This window comes from Rhinolophus hipposideros (assembly GCF_964194185.1).
Source record: "Rhinolophus hipposideros genome assembly, chromosome: 3".
Classification (NCBI taxonomy): Eukaryota; Metazoa; Chordata; class Mammalia; order Chiroptera; family Rhinolophidae; genus Rhinolophus; species Rhinolophus hipposideros.
The window spans coordinates 2,848,303-2,872,469 of record NC_138049.1 but is presented as its reverse complement, the minus strand read 5'-3'; the positions used below and the strand labels follow the sequence as shown (position 1 = coordinate 2,872,469).

General features: G+C 45.1%; 1 protein-coding gene across 3 annotated transcripts in view; it reads right to left on the bottom strand.

Moving 5' to 3' along the window:
* The window catches only part of PDE10A (phosphodiesterase 10A), a 470,871-nt gene that overhangs the window by 332,064 nt on the left and 114,640 nt on the right, over positions 1–24,167 (bottom strand). The window lies entirely within an intron of this gene.

Genomic DNA, 24,167 nt, shown 5'->3' with positions numbered 1-24,167 from the left:
GACAGCAGCTGGAGAAGATGGGGAATTTTACATTTCCCTTCATGAGAGCGTCACGCTGGTTGGAATAAGTCCCTTTCTCAGGAAAGACACCTGCTCTTGCCTCAAGTCTGAATGTTCTATTGTCTTTTATATCCCCTCCGTCTCTATGTTTTATGTTTCCTTTCTCAGACTATTCACATTTGTATCTTCAAGCGGTACAAGTCTGAATTTAATTATAAAGTCACTTGAATTCTTCTATGGAAATGGAAATTTAACAAACAATAAAAATAATAATGTCTAATTATTTTCTTTGCCCACAATTTTAGTGTGAAAATTCAACAGAATGGAACAGTCTTTAATATTCAAAGTGCCAGTCATTTTCTTTCAAAATGTAATTGAAATTTTTCGTGCTTAATGAACCCCAATATGTAAAGTAATTAATAGAGATGCTGAACCTATGAAGGTGACAGAAAGGCATGTGTAACAATTTTGTATCATAAAAAAACAGTTAATAAATCCCTAATGTGATTAATTTGTAAGTGCTGTGTTTTCCAGACGATACATTAGAGCCTTGTGTCACACAAGAAAGAATACTTACAACAGTGATACATGAAAATGGGAATGTACAAGGGCAGACACATGCAGACGCCCACCAAATGCTGTCAGACCCTGAACCCCACAGACGCCTGAGAGCAAACGTGCCCGGTGTTTAATACAGTCTATGCCGGAAGGAAACACCTTCCCGGAGATTCCCTTGGACCATCCAGTGCTCTTTCTAGTCACCAAATCCTCATATCACTGCGAGTCTACACGTGGCAGAGCTGGTGCTGGGCTTCCCGGGCTGTGCTGCTGTTGGCCGTCGGCCTCGTCCGCGGCTGAGGTCGCTGCTCTGAACTCTCCCGTGGCATTTACTCTAATTTCTGCCCTTGACTGTGTCTCCACTCAGCGTTTGTTTCATGATTGTTTCACTTTCTGTATCCATTTAGTATCTGACCACTGGATGGTTTGACTCTGGTTTGTGCTTTGGTATTCCTTATTTGATGCATTTAGCCCAAGGACTGGGTGTCAGTATAAATGAACCAAAGGGAATGCAAAGAGATATAAAGGCAATAAACATATTATCCTCCCAGGGGTTTATGTGGTAGAGAAAATAAAGCACACCCTAACCAGCACGTTATGCTGAAAGCCTGGGGTCAGCAGAATAACCCCCTCCCACGAGATGTCCAGGTCCTAAGCCCTGGGGTTTCTGGAACCTGTGGAAGTTACCTCACCTGGCACAAGGGACTTCAAAGATGCGATTAAGTTACAGATCTTCAGATGGGAAGATATTCCCAACGGAATCCCAGAGGTCCTTAAAAGTGGAAGAGGGAGACCGAGGGGGAGGCAAAAGGAGACTTCAGTGTGGAAGAGAAAGCCAGGGTGGTGCCACTACGTGAGAAAGACTCAACCAGACACTGCTGGCTTTGAAAATGGAGACAGAGGCCAACATGTAGGCAGTCTTCAGAAAATACTGGAAAAGCCAAGGAAACAGATTCTGCCCTGGAGAAAAAACAGCCTGCTGACACCTTGATCTTAGCTGGGTGGGACCTGTGCTGGGCTTGTAACTCACGGTACTGTAAGATGATACATTTTATGCCATCTTAGGCCACTGCGTTTTGGGTTATTTGCCACATCAGCCGTAGAAAAATAATAGCATGCCCCAAATACTTGCCAAAATACTAAGGGCAAAAAAGTCCATAGAAGGGAAAAATCCTCAAGAACATGGGAACAAAGGCAGTGGATCTGTTGCCTAAACAGTGTGTAATCTGAAAGTTCTAGTTAAAGTGCGTTCACCTTGAATTCCTTAGATCAAAAGTTTCTTAATAATTCAACATCTCATCACAAAGTTAGCATATAGCTCAGTAAAAGGGCTAAGTCATGTGACTCACTGACAAGTTAATTGTCCCCTGGGATTTTACTGTCATCCTCCTCATGAATTTCATTTATTGCTTCAGAGAAATCACACGACTAACTTGAGGCCGCCTCTCAGATTTCCAGACACCCCACCTTACTTCAAGGGATGGAAACCTATTTGACCACCCTAACTGAAAATACGTCTGTAACCCAGCCAGAAGGGCCAAAGCAGGGTCATAGTGTGGGAAACCTCCTTCAGTGGACTACACCCTGCCTACAAAATAGGTTGAGCCCCGTGGCAGCTCTGACGTGGACATGTGTTACACTCAGAGTTAGAGATCAATATGGTTTCACCAGTTTCCATTTGACCTTCAGAGATGAACCTGGACTCAATTACCAAACCCTCTCCTGACATTTGCTGTGGGACTTGGAACTCCGCTAACTCAATTCATCCAACATCCCCTGGGTCCACACGGAACGTCGTGTCCATCATAAACTAATTCTGAAACTAAAATGCCTGCTCTTAGGGAGGGACACCCAGAACGGCATAGCAGCACGTGCCCAGTGACGCACGCACGGGTCCCACAGACCAGTTCTTGCTGACACACCATGACTTAATTGACACACATTGTGTGGATCAGGAAATCATATGGTCAGATTTCAAAAGCCAAGTTCAATTTTGTGTGTGATGACATACAATTTTTTAAATGACACTGAATACAAAGAAAAGAACACAATGTCTATGTCAATATAAGTTTTCATACACTGTTCTCATGCTACTGCTACTGTCACACTTACTTTGTACTACTCTCTGGTGTCCCTCACGTACATACTGGCTTGCCTTATAAGTTAATGAGTATATGACTTACATACACTATCAGATTTGTTGTCCTTGAAGGCAGTGGCCATTATATGGCTGCTTAGCAATCTAAAATAGTGTTTACAATATCTTATTTAGTTAACTATGGCTTGTTGAGTAGATGTTATGCCTAAAACCATTTACTGGAGATAGTAAAGTCATAAACCGCCTTATTACATTTGTCCAATTGTGTATCCTCAGGCAGCTGTTGCAGAATATAATGCAAATTATTATCACAGTCAGAATTTTACTCATGAGTTTTTAATATATGTCTTAGCAGTCATACTACAATACATTTTCTTTAAGTTTTAGGAGCAAATCTTTTAGAGTTTGTAATGTGGCACAGTTTTATTCATTCATAGCATTTCTACAAAATGAATAAAAGTAAGACGCATATATGTGTACATTTAAAAAGAGGCCACTTCTTCAGACTGAGGCTTTTTAGTAGTTTGATGATTCTGTTTTAAGTCTGGTTTCTAGTGTCGTGATGGGCATTGCTCAAAAAACAGAGGAAGTTTCTTTTCAAGACAGAATGTATTTTCCCAGAAACACAGAAGGAAAGCATCAGAACATGGTAAGATTATTGATTTAGAGAAATATCACATTGGGAACTAAAATATCGTAGAATGGGTGCTTTACAAACCCTTAGCTGGCTGGTCATAGGACAGTTTAAGGACTCTGAAAAAACAGTGCCATCTAGGAGTGATGGAAGAGTCCATCTAATTGAACCCCATTCGTTTTAAAGAAGAGGAAATTAGAACAAAAGAGGTGAGTGACTTGTCAAGTTCCAACTTCTAGTTAACTTAAATACCAAGATCAACCCAAATTTGATAATATGAAATGAATATAAAAAATGGCAAGCGAATCACTTATTTAGATATGCACTTGAAAATCACCATTCAAATAACAAACTTCTAATGAAGTTCAAATGTCTCCAATAATTTTTCTTTTAGTTTGTTCTTTTTCATGAAAGCCAAGTTAGCAGGCCAGAGAATGGGGGGAATGATGGATACTGGGCTAGCCAGAGGAGCTGAGACAAGGCAATTAAGTTTGAGTGGCCATCACTATAAACAGGTGGGAAACTGTGTGCAGACAAGACGGGATGCAGACAAGAAAAGGAAACTGTTGGGTTATAGCTGCTTAGTCAGTCAGATCCACTAGGACGAATCAAAAAAGATAAGGTAGAGCTGAGGTGGGACTTTTCAGCACCAGGGAGAGTTCCTGCTGGGTTGGCAACTGTGCAGAAGACCTGGGTAGATGATGACCTTTGACCTCCAAAAGTCTTACAGGCCTTCTTCTATTGTGACAAGTCCAAGGACACAAGGAGGAGGCTGCATTACCATCCATTCAAACCCAAGACCTAAAACTCAGTGGGAGAATTCAACCGTCTTGTAAACGTCAAAGAGACGAGAAATTCGTTCATCTCTGCTTTACCTTTTATAAGTTATATGGCATTGGACCACTTATGCAAGTGTCAGTACCCCAGTGTCCTAATTTGTAAAATGGGTTAAAATGGGTACATGATACTTACAGCCTAGTGTTGCTGAGATTTGAAGGAGATTATTTACATTAAATGCCTAACACAAAGCTTAACATACACAAGCTATTCTGTAAATAGTAACAGTCTCTCTCTCTCTCTCTCTCTCTCTCTCTCTCTCTCTCTCTCTCTTCTCCCCCCCTGCCCGCATATACTTTTTTTTAATTGGGGGCATAAATTCTGACAAAGCAGAGACTTTAAAATCTGCTTGCTCTTTGAATTAACAGTGATATCCGATAGATAAAGTTTAGATTCTAACGTGAGGTCTGGACTAGTTTCATAGATAACCTCACAAGGACAATTAAACTTAATTTTTCAAAGTCTTAGTGGTAAAACATCATTATTGTTGTTGTCGCTACGCCTTTACGAACTAAACCAAATTCTCATCCACTTGGCGTTATCAAAATTTCACAACCTCTAAATCCATTGGCCTATAGAAAAAAATAAACTTTTATCAAATTTCTGCACCTTGTAAAAGAGGATTAGTTCTAAATCCAAGTATTTCAAACATCCTTCCAAAAGAGTTTTATGTATTAAAGGAAGAAAAAGAGGATCAGGATGAAGGGAGACTTCTGGTCAATGGGTGCCAGCTATGACTGCATACTAGCACCTGCTTGGGGACTTTCAGAATACACATTGACAATCGATCGTATAATCCCACACATCCCAACCCATAACTGGTATTTCACACGGTGATTCTGATGTGCAGACAGATTTGGAATCTACCAATAGAGTTCGGAATAAGTGCTTTTAAAATAAAGGCTTCTGATCAAAATATTACACACCCATTTTCATAACTTGTTTCAAAACTGCTTTAGTAATCTTTTCAATTAGTGGTATTAGTGGTACCATATTCCTCATATTAGTGGCATTCTTCAACATTCACAATGATTTTCAGCTTCCTACAGGTTATATTTCAAAATAAGGCGTTAGCCAGGTAATCAATTCATTGAGAATCTGCTCCATGGAGAAAAAAAGCAGTTGTTCGTCTCAGACCCTAAAACAGTGCACATCTGAGGAAGCGATAACCTCACACCTAATTACTTCTAAGTCATGATTAATTCTAATTGTGCAGTATATGCGGTGAGCACCCCAGGAGTCCAAAGGACAGTGACCCTAGGAGGGATGAGATGCAGCACAGTTCAGGGGTGCCGATGCTTCCAAACGCACTGCCCGCTGGGAGAAAAGAGGAATCACAAAGCCCAAAATCCAGTTTCTGTGCCAAGCAATGTGGTTTTCCAAAACACTACCTCATTGTGAACATAAAGCAAACATTGAATTGAGCGAGTATCAAAGTTAAACTTGTGTGTGAGGAGTAAAGAAGCATTTTCTCTCCACGTAAAGAAGACAGTTTCCATAGGACTGTTGATGGAAACCTGGGAGGCATCTCCCAGTGGCTTTTATGGAACAATATGGACACGTCCACTGAGGCTGATGAATGTCAGCAGACGGCACAGCACTCCAACGTGTGTCCCTCTTGTTTAGTGCTATCCGGTGGAACCAACGTCCCAGTTCTCTTCAGCAGAGAAAAGAGATGGAGGAGCTTTAACACAACTCCAAATGGCGATACCCTAGAGTCATAAAAGCTTGAATACGAAACTAGGCATTTATAGATGTCTTCTATTTTAAATACTTTTTTGTATTTACTAATACGATTTTCTTACTTCAGACTAGGTTACTAATTTCAAAGCTTCACATACAATAGCAATGACAACTATGTTCATAACTGTTCTGTAGCTTAAATCAGTGTATAAGTAACATTTTCTTGCTTCATTCTAGAAAATATAACTGATTATAAATAAATATGTCTTCAGCTGCAACTTATTCTCCATGATATATTAAAATTCAATTTAATAGATAGGGTCTCATAGTTGATGACATAACAAATACAAACATGAATAAAATGTAAGCCGTATCTTAAAGACACAAAATAAGATTTAATAAATTCCCGAAGCCAAAGTACTAACCACTGTGACGATTAAGTTACTACTAAACAGTCATGGAAACCCACATCAAAACAAGAGAATTTCTGAAAATGAAAGACCCAACCAGTTTTGAGTGTTAATAAATACTGAATTTCTACAAGAAACAAAATGGAATGATGTTTAGCAGCGTTAGGAACTGCCAATTGGAGACACCAGTGATGGCATTCGGCCACAGTGAGAGCCTGCAGCTGGGCTGGGCTGGCCCTACGTCACGCTGGCACCCGGGCTGTTGGGGAGGCACCTGGGAAATGCTCCAGAATCACTGAAAGCAGGAATAAATGAGAGAATAGACAAAGGGGAGCACATCATGGCCACCATCTCTCCAACACTGAGAGGGAAACCTAATGGCAATGATACCCTTTAGTTAGTAAAAAAGTATCCGTTTGGGCTCATGGATTGTAACAAACGTGCCCCAGTAATGCAAGATGTCATGTTAGGGGAAACCGTCTGTGGGAGGGAATGGAAAAGGAGTCCTTGGGAAGCTCTGCACTATCTGCTCAATTTTTCTAGAAACCTAAGAAATAAAATCTATCAAAAAACAGGGGCGCTGACAGGAATATTTTATTTTAGGGCTGGGCACACATGGCTGATAGTTCAGAAAAGTAATGTCATCTTTCTACAACCATTGAATGACTAAGAACTACAGCCAAGTTGGGGGTGGGGGGGGGTGGAGGGAGAAGGTGGCAGTGACACACCTTCTCTCCATTTGTAGAAGATATTCGAGCCAACAAACATACCAAAGAGGGGGGCGCTGTTTGGGGGTGATTCTTGTGGCATCGAGCATTAGTTCAGCCAGTGTGTTACTGACAAGCACATGCTTAAGAGTTTCTTTTATTTTCTAATTGGTATCACTCCGGTTGAATAAAAATGTCTGAACTTTTTCTGTTGGGTGAAACCGCAGCCGGCACAGAATGAAGATGGCTGTCGTGAATGCCTGTCAGTCCCCTTAGTAAACAGATCTTCGTTGCGTAATATAAATGTAAGAGCTCAAAAATCAAACAAACATAACACGTGTGAAATGGCAGAAAGAAAGCCCTCCATCTATTTTATGCAAGAGACCATATAGACCATCTTGGGCCAAACATTAAAAATGAGCTCTGTATGAAGCAATTAGTCACATAAGACATTGAAATTCAGGCTAAGAAGAGCTGAGTGATGAGCCAGACATTCACAATACTTATCTCTATCCATTCTGAGGCCAGAATCGTAATTGTAAGAAATCACAAGCCTTATAATAAAAGTAAAAATTCACTCGGAAGAAGATGAAATTTAAAAACCCTGTCATCAGAAATACAACTGGAAAGTCTTAGAAGTTGGTTTGCCAAGCAGACCACGAGCGTCCCCTGCTCTGGCTTCTCAGGCGAGGCAGTAGGGACAGGTGTGACACCATCCCATGAGCACTCCAGCGCCAGATACACTGTCAGCTCCCTAAAGTGGAGCCACCAATCCCACCTGGTGAGCTTTACGGGGCGACAAGGCTGACGCTCACAGCCCTTCCAGCAATGACAGGTCATTCGTAACCAGGAAGAGCAGCTCTCCTCAGGACTCTGCCGCCCTCCTCCTTGGGAGTCCCGGCCGACCCCGCCCACCAGGAAAGGGGCACTGGGTCTGTCTGCATTGTCCCAATGGTCCCTGACCTGTCAGCTGGGCTAAGGGCAGCTATGTAGGCGAGTAGGCCCAAGGCTGCCATTCTGCATTTTTACCTCTGTACACAGCTCTCCAATATTAAGAGAGAATAAAGACCACATTTTCAAGATTTCCACGTCAAATACATCTTAGGAAAAAGAGATGTGCCCAAATAATAGTAACTGACATTTATTCAGCATTTATTATGCGCCAGGTACTGAGACTGGCATTTTGCTCACATTATCTCAGTTTATCTTCACAAAAATCCTGTAAAATGGGTATGATTTTTCATTTTACAGATCCCACAATAAAGTCTTTCAAAAACTAAACTCTGCCCAACATCTCAAAACTGATAAGAAGCAGAGAGACAGGATTCAAAATTCAGACTGTCTGACTCCACGTGCCAGGTCTTATGATTGTGCAATTCTGTGTACACACTCACTCACACTCGCTGACACAGGCACTCACACACTCCTACTCATGCACACTCACACACATGAACATTCACACACACTCAGGCACACTCACCTATGCACACATACTCACACAAACTATTTCGTCACTTAGTAAAAAGGTGAAAAAATGCTGAAACTGTGAGGTTCTCTGAGACGTGCTCTCTCCTGGACAGGGTCATACTTCAAAGGGCAGATCTAAAGTGAAGTGACAATCTTAGCACTGAATTTCATAAAAACTGGGAGTAAGTGAAACTTTCTGGAATCAGGACCTTACAGAACTGATGGCAAAGATACATAAAATCATTAATGAATAAACATGAACGTGCACACAATCCTATAATAGAAAAGATGAACAATTATATACACTCTGTTACACAAGAAAACCTATGTGACACGGGCTTATTTTAGAGCTCTGTCAATGCGAAACTGTCAGTTCAGTGACAGAAAGGGAGTTAATTTTCCTGCATCTCTGTGCCCCACTCCTCTCCTGCACCTGAAGTGACTTTTCCGGAGGTGGTTCTCAGGAGATGAAAACAAGGCACCCCCTCTGGAGGAGAACCTGCCAACTCCTCCGTCTTTCTCTTTTCTCTGCTCTGCTTTTCCCTTGCTCCCCTTCTGGAAATCCTCACACTTTTGCTGTCCTTTGCACGGTCCACATGCCATCGGGCAGTCTGACGCAGCTTTATTTCCAAGGGGGTCTTGCCTGCTAACGACTCAGGAGAGACAGTTCGGCTCCTCCAGTTTCTTCGAGAAGCATCACAGGAACTCAGGCTTCCAGGGTGCAAACGGGGCACCCTCGGCTGTATTCAGTGGCCCACAACTGTGACATTCATTCATCACTCTTCTGCCCTGGAAATGTCATTTCACCTGAGGACACTGATGGGGTCAAAATAGTGTCATCTTGCAGTCCCCCCCCCCCACACACACCCATTAGGTCATCTTTGGATTAGGCCTGCAGCTAAATATGCACTTGGGTTTGGGGGGTTTTGTTGTTTTCTTTTAGCTTTAATTTCCTCAGTGCTCTTCTGCACAAAGCCTTTGCTCATAAAAAGTTGAAGAACTCAACACAGTCAAAAACGAAGTCTTGACCAGGGAGAGTCTGCAACTAGACTGTACGTACACACCTCCCCTCACTTCTGCCGAACTTGGGAGAAGAGATTTCCTCATGTCTTGTCGGCCATTTGCTTCTCCATCAGGGCCAGTGGAGCTCTTCTCTGAATCGGTGGGGCCGAGACGTACCCAGCAGTCCTGGCCTGGTGTGTAATGATTGGAGGTGTATGCAAACCTACATGGGTACGGGGGAGTCAGCTCGGGAGCTGCTGGCATGGCCGTCAATAATGCTTTCTCCTGCTCACGTGGATTCCACCAAATAACAGTAGTAAGATTCCCCAACATCATCGACAATCAGATCTCTCCAATCATCCCGTCTTGTAGTAAAGCTTTTATTTTTCTTCCAAGACCCCATGAAGTCTCACACATTATTGCATTTAGGTGGTTATGAGCCATTTGATCAATAAAGGGATCACACCCCAGGCCTCATTTGATGACATTGAAACTGTGAAGAACAGGGCAAGGCCTTGAGAGAGCGCCCCACATTCTGGATTTTACTGGTTGTTTCCTCATGCTGTTGTTTAAGTTATTCTAGTCCCCATATTTCCAGTACACTAGAAGTTTGGTTTCAATAGAATAACCATATAATAACATCATCCGACTTCTGAGAGTGAGAAGTGTCCTTATTAATAACTGTACCTGGATAACAGGCAGGAAACAGGAAATAGGTGTAAATAGGTACATGGTGACCCCTGGTGAACCACTCAGGCAAAGACACGTCGTTGGGACCTGTGTGCTTCCCATTACCACGATGCTAAGTTTGATTACTTGGCTAAGTGGTGATCCTTGGAGCCTCTATTCTATAGGTATGGTTTTATCATTTGCAATTAACAAATGGGGTGATTATTTGGGGGGTACATTGAGAATACCTTGTTCTCTGGAAGCTTTCATCTAATTTTTTTAGAACCCACTGGTAATCCTTGTCAAATATATGATTTCCTTGGGGGTTACCAAGTGGTTATTTTCTAAACCTATCACTTATCTTACATTTATTAGAGCTTGTTTTTTTTTTCATAATGAAGCGCTTTCTCCTCATTATCCAGGGTGAACTACAGTCCCCCCTACAAAGACAGGGACATTCTTTTCCTTTCACTACACTGTCCAGAATGAGGGCTTGGAGTGAAATCACCACAAACGGGAGCAATGCATTTCCTGTCTTTCTCTTTTTGGTGGAACCAATGCCTCAAAATATCTTATTCATGCAATATTTTACAGTTATTTATAATAAATATTTTTATGGCAAGAAAATTACTAATACGATGAGAAGTTTAGGTGTATGGGGGTCTGAGAATTTAGCAAATGACTAAAGCATTGTAGTCATTTTTAAAATGAAAATTGGTATATTTACAATATATTCCTAATGTTTGATCTTGAAAGAATGGAAGAAAAACATTATGTTTTTCTTCACGTCAAATGTCTCTTGTTTCTGAGCAGAGAATGAGTCGTGTGCTCATTCATTATGATCTGTGAGTATTTTGTTTTTCCTACAATATTTGATAGTATATAATGGAACTATTTGAGAATACCGCAGACAAGGTAGGCGAGGGTGTCAGTAAACACAGGTCACATTCCATTACTGGGCAAAGCTTGAAGTTAAAGGCTTATCGAGTTGGGAACTGCACCTTTGTTTCCTTCCAACTGAAGAAATAGTCATTGAAGTCTTGCGGTGTGCCACACGCTATGCTACTCTTCAGTACGTACTTCAAAATGTATATATACATCATGAAAAAATACGTCTATGCTTAGTTGGAAGAACAGATAGCTCTTAAAATTTAAGATATTGCTAATATTACATTTCTCTAAATATTATAAAAATCAAGACCAATTATAAAGTCACAGGAAAGTTCCTAATTATATTCTGCCTATTTGCTTCAATAACAAGAGACCATGATAGATTTTGTGAAACTGCGTCTTTGTGGGAGAAAAATCTACGTGAAGACTGTAGCAAAGATATCACGGGGAAACACGGCACAAACTCTGTGGTGCCTTTTGAATGTCTGATGTGTCTGTGGCCTAGCCCCATGGCCCCAGAGTTAAGTCACCCTGTCCTGTGTCACCACCTGGCCATTTTGGTCACTTCCAGACCTCACAAGAAGACACAATCCAAACACTTGTGTTTGCAGAGCCCATAACCATTGTCCAAAGTTTCAAAATAGCCTGCATCCCTTTAAGTGGTAGCTAGAGGAAGGGGTGTGGTTGGAGAGGGATCTGGAATCCACCACCAAATGTGAACTGCCTCACCATCAACTGGAAAATCTGAAAGGCTTCAAATGAAAATATCATATTTTAATGACATTAATCATCAAAGTTAAATTTAAACTAGTAACATGTTAGGAGGTGTTTAACTAATTTGAGTGAGGATGTGATTATTAGTGATAAAAATTAATCACAACCTATTCCATGGGACCATGAGCCACACACACAAACACACACACACACACATACACACACACACACATACACACACACCGACACCAACACCCAAGGTTGGAATTCCCATGGCAGCCTGCAAAGCCCATCTCAGACCTGCAGCTCAAATCTAACTTCTGCAGTGAAAGAAAAACTGAGCAAGAAAAACTGCAGTGAATGGAAAACCAGGCAGAGCAAGAGGGTGGATGCCTGTACCCACTAATTTCCACCTCTTCCTTCTGCTAGCTGCCAGGACTTTTTTGTTTGTTTGGCTTTGGTGGGTGGTTTAAAATCTTACAAAACGAATGACTACCCGGGTAGAATTCCTAAGCTTCATTCAGAAGCAGAGGTTAGAGCCAAAGTTACTTTTTTAAATTAGTTTTAGGTATACAAAACAAGGTAACAGACCTTTACACCCCTCACCAAGTGATAACCCCCCCATCTACTACCCCTCTCACACCGTATATAACTGTTACAATTCCACTGACTCTATTCCCTATGCTGAACTCCACATCCTGTGACCATATATATATGTTTTTTTTTAATTCATTTTTTTTTTACTTATAGTTGACATTCGTGGACACTCAATACTATTCTACTTCCGCCTCAGGAGTACAGTGCAGCGGTCAGGCCTCCACACCATCCATGAAGTGGTCTCCCTACTAAGTCCAGTGCCCACCTGGCACCCTACATAATCTTTACAACATTGTGGATTATATTCCCCATATTGTATTTCACATCCCTGTGACTAGTCTGTGACTACCAGGCGAGAGGCAACAGTTTTTTTTAAAACTTTTAAAATGAGTTTCTAAGGGCCATGTTTTTGCCGCTTCTTGGTGACGGCATACTTCATCTCATTTCCCCTCCTCACCTAAAAGGCTAATAAGAGTTATGTTCAGTCACCATGTACGGTCTTCCCTAGATGACGCTTGAAAAAGCACTTTCTCTTTTGAATGCCCATTATACGGGATTTATTGCCTCTCAGTGTTTCATCCATCTGCTAATTAGTTCATCTATCCAATAAATACACACTGAGCACGTATGTGCATTGTACCACACCAATGTTAATAATTTTCCCCAAAGTCTTCTTAACTAGGAGATTATCCACTTAACCTTTAACCATTTTCAGAAACAGGATAATTTTCTTTTACACTTGCGACAAATGAAATGACTACTCGCCTGAGCTGGAGCACGTCTCCCGGCTTTGTGGACATTATTACCCCCCATACAGATTCTAACGCTAAGGACTCGATGCACTGCAACCTTTGATATGCAGACCACACAGAAGAGCCTGCGTCAGTTGCTTCATGGGCCCGGCAGGCTCATACTGCTGACCAGCACGTCTGAGCCGTGTGGCCGGCAGCTCCCTGGGGTGTCTGTCTGCATGTTCTTGCGCACATGCATCGAAGACCAACGAGAAAGCCCTAGAATTTCGCATTTCCCCATGACTGGGTCTCATTTGCTTCTTGTTTGGGAGTGAGACCCCTGGTGCTTTGTTTCTGAGCTGATGTGCTCAGAATCCAGGATCAGCAATTCTCTAAAACTAGGCTGAGGGACTTTTGTAAAAACAAGTGTATTCACGCAATTCCCCGAGCAGGGAGGTCTTATTCTGAGAGCCTGAACTAGAGCAGGAGAGAAGAAAGCTTCGGTGGTCTTTTCCGGTATTTGTCAGGGGCTGAGATATACGTAAACTGGGCTCTGCCTTCTCCTATTGGACTATATCATGTCACAGGGACCTGGAGACCATCTGCCTGCAAAGGGGTAAGGAAACTGAGAAAGTGCACCCCGTGAGTTGGCCACTCTCCGTGGGAGGTGGACGCATAAATGGGAGAGCTGGGGACACATGCAGGAAGCGGCCGCACTGCCCTCAGGGTTCTGCAGCAGTGACAGCCCCTCTAGCCCCAACACAACAGCCCCAGCCCCAAAGGAAACCCCACACGTGTGGTCAGTGAAGCCTCAGAGCCTTTTCCAGAATCCAGCTTTCCTGGTGAGTGACCTACGGAGCCAGAGGAGCCTGGAAAATCAGTCCCACCTGCCATTTAACGTTGGGAAAACTGGAAAGCCACGTGCAAAACAATGAAACTAGACTGCTCTGTCACCACATACAAAAATTCACTCAAAATGGATCAAAGACCTAAACATAAGGCCTGAAACAATAAACTGCATAGAAGAAAACATAGTTACTAAACTTAAGGACCCTGGGTTCAGAGAGGATTTTATGGTGTCCAGCTTCATGGGGTTCAGAGAAGTGAAGGGACTTGTCTGTGGTCAAGCTCAATTAGTGGCCAAGGTTCAACCGAGAGGCATGCTCCGTGTGTACCCCCAGGGCAGGACACTGGGGGTGCTCAGTCCTGACGCCTCCCAAGCTGCAGACAGCATTCTCACTGCAGATGCATTTACTTCTACAGCAACAGCCAGCCTGAGAGGACACAGGGAGCCACTATTGCTCTGCCGGGAATAATGAGGTGACAGGTTGGCCGCAGAGAGCTGAAGTTACTCTTGGGACAGAGTGGGGTCCAAGTCTCTCTCCTGCTGCTTTGGAAAGGCAGCTGCCAAACCAGTGCGGAGGCATCCAGTTTAGCAGTCATCTGGTCCGCTGAGATGCTATAAACTGCTCTGATGTCTCTTTCTGCAGAGAACTTAACATGCAGTGTCCGCAGGAGAGCCCTGAGGATGCCGGTGGCACTGAAAGAGCAGGTTTCAAAGACACCCTCGTTTATTCATTCACTGCTTGGCTTGGACTTGCCTAAGGAACGCTAAGGCAACATTTCGTGTTGAGATAAAGGAATTGCTAAATTATTAGGACATGTTAATTGTCCTGGTTCAAAGATGCAAGCAGCCACAAGTTAAAGCTTATTTTCAGGCCAAATGAACAGTAGGTTTCCAGCTAATTCTTGCTTTGTTACAGAGTTATGGGGATAAATGTGTCTGAGATTAAAGCTGTGAGCTTTTTGTGTTTTCTCCAATGAAAGATCAAAATAGAAGCTTGTTTGGATTGAGAGGGTGGTGCAAGAGACAGTTATTTCTGATTTCGGCATCCATCCCTTAGGTCACCTAGCGTGGCCATGGTCACTCAGGGTCTCAGGTAAACTATAAGTGACCCAGTTGGTACTAAAGGTGAGTGGTCATGACACCAACAGTGAGCAGGGAATGCAGAGAAGGGACGATGAAGGGGACTGCCATGGTCACCGATAATTATGTGAGCAAGAGACGTGCGCTACCTGAGTCCAGAAGGTAAACAGCGGCAGACGCTGCCCGATAACACTGCCACTATTCAGCCTCCCCTCCTTCCCTTCCCTCTCCCCTCCTCTAACCTTGATCGTCACAGCAGCCATCTATTCATCTCCCGGCCTTGAATCCTCCTCGAATCCACGTCCATATTGCTGTCAGGTTCATTTTCTTCCCGTGGGATTCCCACTCCACACTAGCAATGTGGAATGGCTCCCCTCCGCCTGCTCTATCAGACGAAAATCCAGCATCATTTTTCAGCACTTCACAACTTGGACCTGACTCTGTGGACTGAAATGCCTATTAACTGAACTCTTTGACTATGACCGTGCAAGGATGCTTACAAGGGGAAGTAAAAAACCTCTGCCGTCCGGCAAACACACCACAATTCAGCTTGAGAAGGGCCACCATGGAGGGCCACTGGGGACAGGTCCAGGTTGGTGGGGCCTGGAGCTTCTACAACCATGGGGACCCTCTTTAAGAAAAGTATTACCAAAGTATGACTCCAAAATTAGGTAGCGGACCCCAGAAGGGGCCATGCAGACAAGCAACCCTGAAGCTTAGGCTTCGCTAGCTCCACGGATCACCTGCCTCCAGGCGTGAATGACGTGTGCAGGGCTCAGGCAGGCGCGCTGCCACCCACTGCCATCCACTGCCATCTCTTTGGTCTTTTCCTCAGAAGGGTTCGATCCAGCACGTTCTACCCGGAAACCCCTCTGCCTGTCCACATTCTCCCAACTGGACCTGACTTCCTTCATCCCAGTTTCTCCATAAAAACTTTGCAGATGGGATGGCTGTCACTTCTATCTCTCTTCAGGGCACTGTCCTCGCGCGTACAGAAATCCTACACCACACACAGCATCTCATAGCATTTGTCAATTGCTTCAGATTAGATTTCATTTGGCAAATAAATGATAAGTTCCCAGAGGGCAGGGCCTTGTTTTATGGTGCAGATACCATGCTGCCTGGCATATGGTGAGCATATCATGCACGTGAGTCATACATGGAAGAAACAATTAACTTGGTAACCACACCTTCTGTCACCAGTGCCTCGCAGTGCCAGCATAACTTATAATGTGCCGTCTTCAAGGATTAGTCACCTCTGAATATAAACTGTCATCTTCCCCACATTCCTCTTTGGACACTTAAATTCTCGGGAACTGCATCCTTGCTGAGTTCTCTCGTCATTGCACACATTCTTCCTGGGTCATCTCGGGTCCTCCCAGGACTTGTGCCGGGGTATAAGGACACTCACAGATGTATGTCTAGCTCAGAACTTTCCCCTGAGCTCCCAACTCTCTATATAACCACATCTGCATGTCTCTGCGTCCCTATGGAACCAGGACTTGTCACAAGACAGCTACATATGGGAGTGTGGCTGTGGGAAAGACAAAAATGAAACATTTCTAAAACCATTTTCATGTCTATGTGCCTGTACAGATGAGAAGCTCCCTGAAGGCAGGGATGAGCCCTCTTCCCCTTTAAATGCCCAGCACGCAGCCTCCCTGGAACAAAGTAGGGATTTTCTAAGTCTTGGACTGAATAATAATGGCAAAAATAGGAGACAGCTCCTATAGTGAGCTGCTTAAAATGGCCACTGTGTTTCTCATGTTCACATGAGGTCTCCGTGGGCCATGGGCTCTACCACCTCCACTGACAAGATGACTTTGGATGGGGTCTTCAGCACCGTCCCCCCAAAAACCCAGAATGTGAATTACCAGACATGCAGGCACGGTTACTAGAATTAATGGCACCTCTCATCTTCTCACCTGGAAAAGACTGCCGGGCAGCAGGAGGCACTTGCCAGCCCTGCCCCCGTTGGGCCAGGCCTTCCTGGGCGCACCCCATTGGCCTCGTCTGACACCCCACTTGCCTGGCCTGTAACAAATCTCCAGCTGCTGCTTTTCTCTCCTTTTCTAAATAAAAGAACTCATCGTTTTTCACAAGAATGGAAAGGTAGACACTTTTGAAGAAGAAACTAAAAAATGACAGGAAGAAACAAACCTATGTTTAACCAAGAATTATTCTGCAATTGAATTTCATTTTCTGAGTAAAAACATTGGTTTAAAAAGCTCACTACTAAGAAATCACAGATAAAGGTGTGTTTGGAGGGTGTGCTGTGGCGCAGATCGGTAGGAAAGATTTAACGGGAAATATTTTACCAAAACAATGACTCATCCTGCATTCAAAGGTCCTCAAATTGTAATATTTTCTTCCAAATCCATATTAAATGTTGACAGCTGCTACAGGAATATGCCCAAATTCCAACCCGTGTTGTCCTTCTCCCATTTTCAATTAATTATTCATGTGCTCTCCTTCCTCTTGTTTTGATTTCAGTCCCTCTGCTAAGAAAATAGAAGTATTCATATTGTTTTCTCAAGGGGTGGGAGGTGGTGCGTACCCACTGGAAAGGGAACCAAACCACTGCGCCCGCCCAGGAAGCAGCCACAGGGAGGAAAGGGTCTTTGTGACATGGTCACAGGTCCGATTTCCTGTGGTCAAGAAGCTATTGGCACAGCGGAGCTTGACGACTTGGGATGCCCAGGAGCACACGGAGTGTGGGGTGGGTGCCGGCAGGTGGGACGAGGGGTTGGCCAGGTGCAGGAGGAGGGAGCCGGGGGCATGTGCATGCGGGGGCCATTACATTTCTAAAGTGGGACGACGCTCAGGACCTCAGAGCACCTCCAGTGCGCCCAGGGAGAAGACCCAGCTGCCCAGGAGGACCAAGTCCCCAAAGGAAGCTTGCAGTCCCCGCGCCTGGGCCGCCTTTGTCAGAGGGACCCTCCCTGTAAGCATCTCCTGGGACCCGCACACCGAGCTTTAGCAGGCTTGGCGCCAGAGGAACGTGGGAGAGGGTCCAAGTGCCAGGGACGAAATGACAGATTAAAGTAAATGGATGTTTGGAAGTGGGAAAGCCCCCAGTGGGGAATGAAGAGGCACTTCCCCCAGCCAAGGGGGATACCCGAGGGGACAGCCTTTCTTGTCGGTCACCTCCCCCCACAGGTCAGACCCAGCCCCATTCCTCTCCCCTACTCACCCCTACCACCTCCCCAGCTCCAAATCTCTTTTAACTCTATTTACAAGTATATTTCAAAGGTGACAGGAGAGATGAGAAGGGGTCCCAAAATGGCCCCAAGTGGAAATTAGGCCCCGCCCTGTGGATCTGCCCCCCATACCTGGTTCTTCAGGTCACCAACAAGAACTCTCAGGGCTGGGGAAAAATGTGTCTTCATGTTGTTCCTATAGAGTTAGGCATGGTTTTACACAGCTAACTGAGTTACTCTGAGAATATGCCGTCTTTATCCTTAAGCGTTTGATAATTTCTTTAAGGAGGGGGGTCTGTGAAGCAACATGCAGGGCGTGAAGAACGGGGCTCTGGGTTCTGTAGGGGACCAGACGGCAGAAGAGGTCATTTGCAGTGTCACTCAGGTCAGAGTCCAGACCTATTCCCTGAGTCTGGACGTTCATGTGTTTTACTCTCTCTGAGCCTCGTCCCTCATCCAAAGAAGAAGAAGAATCTTTCTATTTAGGCTTCCGAAAGGAGTCAAATGAAAAGGGCTATTTTCAGTGTTCACCACACAATTTAACACATATTGTGACAAGAGCGTTAGCTGTCTTCCTCTGCTCCCTCCAACCCCAAGGTGTGCTGTAGGGTCCGGCTGACAGCCAGACAAAGATCCATCACATACTTTCCAAGATTTCCCTAAAAGGCAGGAAGTCTGAACTGTCCTCGGAATACATGTAACAACGGGTTCCTTAGGTCTACCATCCAAAACTGAATGCAACCATTTCCGACTTCAGAGGCTCCGCCCACTTCTGGAATTCTGAGACTCTACAAAGAAGATCCACAACCCACCTCTTAGAGCCTGGAGTGCTTTAAAGTGTCGATGTCCCTGCCAGCGTGTCCCCTTTCCAGAGTGAAGCTCTAAATGCTTCCGTCTGACCCAGTGAGGGGGCCCTTTCTTCTGAGATCATTTCACTTCTTTTACCATCGGGTGGAAACGTTACATTAATACATCCACGGACCTGAGAAGGGTGAGCTGGTCCTGACCTTTCCGACTCAGGGCGCCTCTGGAACCTGTCTGGGTCCCCTTCCAGGGTCCCAGCAGACAGAAAGGGGACAGTGGTGTCTAAGGACAGCTGTGTCCATGTTCACAATGCCCTGCTCTTGTGACGACCACATTGAGCCTCACGGGTGGTTTCTGTGTCCTCGCCGAATCTTGGGATGGCACCTCGAAGGGGTTCAGAACACGCCTCGCCCAGACAGGCCACTTTGCAAAGCACTGAATTATTTTGAGCTGAAGGCAATCGAGACCCATGGGCTCATGAGACACTTTTACCTCTCCCTTAGAGAATTTAAATTTGGGTCCTTCCTCCTAATAAGAGCTAGCACCAGAAACAACCTTTGATGACCCACCTACAGGCTAGGACAAACTTCTAATGACTGAACAGCTCTTCTTACCGTCCTGCAAATGACCCTCCTCCCCTCTGAAGCCACACATGCTTTACGTCATTCCTTGCTCAGAATGCCATATACCCTCATTTTCCCTTTCTGTCCCTGAACCTCTCATATATGTGGGGTCTCTGACTCTCTCGTGTATGTGGGGTTCCCATACGTACATAGGTATTAAGTGTGGTTACTTTCTCTTGTTAACCTGTCTCATGTCCATTTGATTAACAGACCAGCTGGAAGAACCGAGAAGAGTAGAGGAAAGGTTCTTCCTATCCCACTCCCTTCACCATATTCTCATATTGGGAGGTTCGTGTGCTGATGTCGGGCACATCCATTGTCAGTCCAGTGACCGACCACCCTTCTCATCTGCTGCCACTGGATGTGGGAATCATGTTTATAGAGCTTACAGATTTGGTCAACATATTTGCGTTCATTCTTTTGATCCAAAAATGAATTTAGGATTTTTTCATTTTTAAGGTCTTCAAATCTCTTCAGTGGCCATCAATCAGTACTAAAATAAACATGACTAGTTTTAGAATATAAACATCAATGTGGGCCTAATTAATTGGTTGATTTTTGCCAGGTTATACATGTGACAGGTTGCCCTTCTTTCCCATCCTCAGAGGTTACCATCCTGAGACACTCCATGGCTGGCAATACCCAGGCCACTGAGCACAGAAGCTCATAAAAATAATGTGTCAGAGAGAAAAAATAAAAATAGCTACCAGCATAGTTTTATACGAGGCAAATCACAATTCTAAAGGTACCTATTTCCAAAATGAAAGATTCTTCAGTGATAAAAACGGACCCTGGTCAGTAAACTTTCTCCAGAAACACGGCTGAGGTGTTCCCGTTGAGGCTGGGTCTCCCCAAATTGTATATTAAATGGACTGCATTTGGCTCGGCCATGACTGGATTGAAATTTAACGTCTTTCTCACTTTCATTATCCCTGTTACAGGCTTGGCCAAATGATTGTGTAACCGCTTGACCTTTTCAAAAAGGATCAAATGAGCAAGAACGCCTTTTTCTGGCCTTGTCTTCTGTGTGTGGACTGCAGTGCCAGCATTTTCCAACCCGCCTCCCAGAGGTGACACATCTGCGGGAGTCAGAAGCAGTGCATGTTGTGTTCTTTTGTGTAGCGTGGATTCTCAATCGTGGGTGTGTGACCGTGGCAAGTCCACACACGATGAGGGACTCACAAAGGAGCTGCACGTCATTTTATGTTAACAGAGGACGCTTGCCCAAGGGCCCCCATTCGTGTCCACTGACAGGGCTCATCTACCCACCGTGCATGGAAGGGTCTCGCTGCCCCATACCCGCTCGTCCTTGTTCCACACTCTGCTGCCCAGAACATTCCTTCCTAGAACACAGGGCCTTCATCGAGCCCGGGGCTCATTTCCTATTTGTGAACTTGCCTGTCTCCTGGGATTTACTCTTCGAGGTTCTTCCCGAGCCAGCCCAGACTCTGCTGCGTGTGTTTCTTTGGCTACTTGGTGGACATGTCCCATGGCTGAGTCCCCAGGATATTCCTGAGACATGGGTGTCTCTTCCTCAGGGGGGCTGCCTTAGACACTGAACCACAGCCTTCCAGGACCTCGTTACACTGATGACAAGTGCACCTTGGAACTGGAATCAACTGCTTTACATATAGGGTTTTCCTTAGTAAATTTAAAAGACACGTTGATCATAAAACAATAGCACTCCTTATAATTGAGGTGCCTAAATTGCCCCCTAATTTCTCTGGATTTAATAGACACACCGCATGGTATATCATACGCTACTGTGAGGCCCTGTTTCCAGTGTCTGAAAACAACATGTTCTGCAAGTCCCCTGTCTTCTCATCCCAGAGTTGTTTAGGACCAGAGTGTACTCTTGCAGCTTAAGTCCTGTCGCTGTCCAAATGGAAGAGAAAAGTTGAGATGAAGAAATGGGAAGGATATTTTTGTAAGTTTACACTAAATTTGTTTTAACGTGTGCATTTGATTCTCTTTCAACAAAGAAAAAACAGAATTCCACCACATTTACAAGTCAGATGTACAGATATGGGCTCGCCTGCACGTTCTCCTTTCCTGACACAAGTAGGATGTTTGTGGGCAGTATGAGAAGTTGATTCATCTCTGGGGATCTGCACTAAATAGAGGCCATCACTCTCTCTACCCATGCTTCTCCCCACTTATACGAAGCTAAGATGTTGACTCCTGAGTCAGTACACTGGGCTGCATACGCCACTTCTGATTTCAGCTCCCATCAGCTGCCTTTCTCTCCCGCCCTCAGCACAGCATGAGTTGGGTTACAACCTATTTTCTTGGCAGGAAAGCAGTGACTACAGAGGAGCTGACATACAGTAGAAAGGGAAATTTGCAGAGGGGACTTGGGGCCAAAGCTTGAGGGAGACGGGGGACCAGGATGGCATGAGGTCAAGTGAGAGCTATGGCTCATGGAAATGCTGAGCAGTCATTGGAAAGGAAAAAAGGGCGAGTTCAACGTCAGCCTCCTGTTTCTGTGGAGCTTTAGACACATTTGCAAAGAACATGCCTTAACTCCCCAAAGTCCTCTTAGAAATTCAGATTCAAGCTGAAGCTACAAAGGCAATTGCATTGCTGGCAGGGATAGTTCCCTAAACAGGAGGGTCACGCCTGGGGCTGTGGAGTTGATGACGGGAACATTTGCATTTGGCCTGACTGCGGTTGTTTCTGGAGTTAAGCATGCCTCATGCCTGGTTCCGTCTCTATCTGTAAAGCTACAGTGACATTTTTTCTGCCACCGAATCCAGTGTACGGGTACGAAGAAAACTGAGAATTCCTGCAGGATCGAGAGAGGAAGATGGTCACAGTCTAAAGAAGAGGAGTCATATTTCAAAAGCCATTTGTGAAGCCTTCCACGGAGGTCAGAGGGACCCCACTGTGCAGACAGATTTCCATCACTTCACTTTCACGGCCCTTGTTTTCTTCTCCCTTCTTGTGCTGTAGCTGGGCTACTGGACCATGCCAGCTCCCGTTTCTAATCACTCTGCCTGGGAAAGCTCTCATGAACCCGCATCTCACAGTGCCCTGGACGGTCTTCAGAGGTTCACTTGCGAGTGTGGGCACTGTGAGCACGGAACCGTCACCATGCTATATACGGGGTCTTTAATTGCTGCCGGTCCCTCTCAACCTCTAGTGTTTCTTTCTGTCCATCGCTGTGGCATCAAAGCTCTGCCTTGTTAATGCACTCACCATAGTTCTTATAGAGAAGGAGGAGGAAAGCGATACCAGTGGCTCTCCTCCCAGGAATCCCTTACCTCTGCCACAGCAGTGCCTGCTCTCCTGGTTCTTCTGCGAGTCCTGGAATGAAGCAGGTGTGGGAGTGAAACGATGCGTGGATGGCATGTGGTGTGCAGGGAGGAGGGCGGCCCTGCCAGCTCAAGTGCTACCACTACCCGGACCTCTCTGAAGTGTCCTGGGGGCCGGCTGTCCTCTCCAGAAAGCTCACATGACCTACCTTTCTATCATCCTTTGTCTCCTGCTGGGATTATGCGCAGCAGCGGATAACAAATTATTCATCGTAGTCGGCATCGTTTACATATTTTTCAGAACTTGCTATTCTGGACAACTTGAGGTAAATACAAGTACAGCAGAGAGCCATTTTGTATTTACCTGTCTAAGGCAATGAAAACATAAAGCCACCACTTTTGTCAACTGATTTATACCACGGCCTTTGCACAAGTCAAAATGAAAAGTATTTTGTAACCCATTGGAAAGCACTCTGCCCCGTGTAAAACGACAAAGTTTGTGTGGTACAATGGTAGACTGCGCGTGTGGCCGCACGTGGCGTCAGACACCGTTGCTTGCTAATACTCCGTGACACCATAGCGGCAATGAGGGCAGTAAGTATAATTAGAGCATTCCACGTCAGATGTTTCGCCAATGTCAGGCTGAGTTAAGGAAGGAAAGAGCTCCTCTCAGTAATCATTCTAGGCTTAGCACTCGGCAGACTTTGGAGACACATTATTTCACCCTAAGCGTTCTTCATCACAGGACTACAGTGTAAATGTACAGCTTGTGAAGCAGAGAACCACCACCCAGCCAGGGGCCGTGATGTTTGCCCTCCACTGACAAGAAGCTTGTTCTTCCCTGAAGAGTGGACTTGCCCCTCGGCAGCCCTGACTGCCTCTGCTTGGCCTGTGCCCTGTGCCCGCCCCATCCTGCGCCCTCTTCTTAGCACCCTGTCCTCACTCCTGCAGCTTTCAGGCCCATCCTTCGCTGGCCTTCGATCCTCCCAGGTCTTCCTTGGCTCCCCTCACTCTTCACAGCCCTCTCAGCTCTGCACCCCTGCTGGCCCACAGCTGCCACAGCTCGCCACCAAATCCCAAAGGCCGTGCGAGCAGCCCCCACACTTCACCCAAAGCCCCCGCACACCTTCTCAGTACCTTCACACCACACTGCAAGGGTGGTTTGACCGCAGCACGCGCTCGGAGGCTGGCACCGTGAATTTTCTGCCTGGCACAGGCGGCCTAATACCTCATCTGGCTCCCAGCAAGCCTGCTGGCTGCTCACTGGACAAAGTTAACACACAAAATGATGCTTCAGGGACACTTTCTAAGACGTGTAGGAAACAAGGCCACACTACCCCTGGCTCTACCAGCTGGTGAAA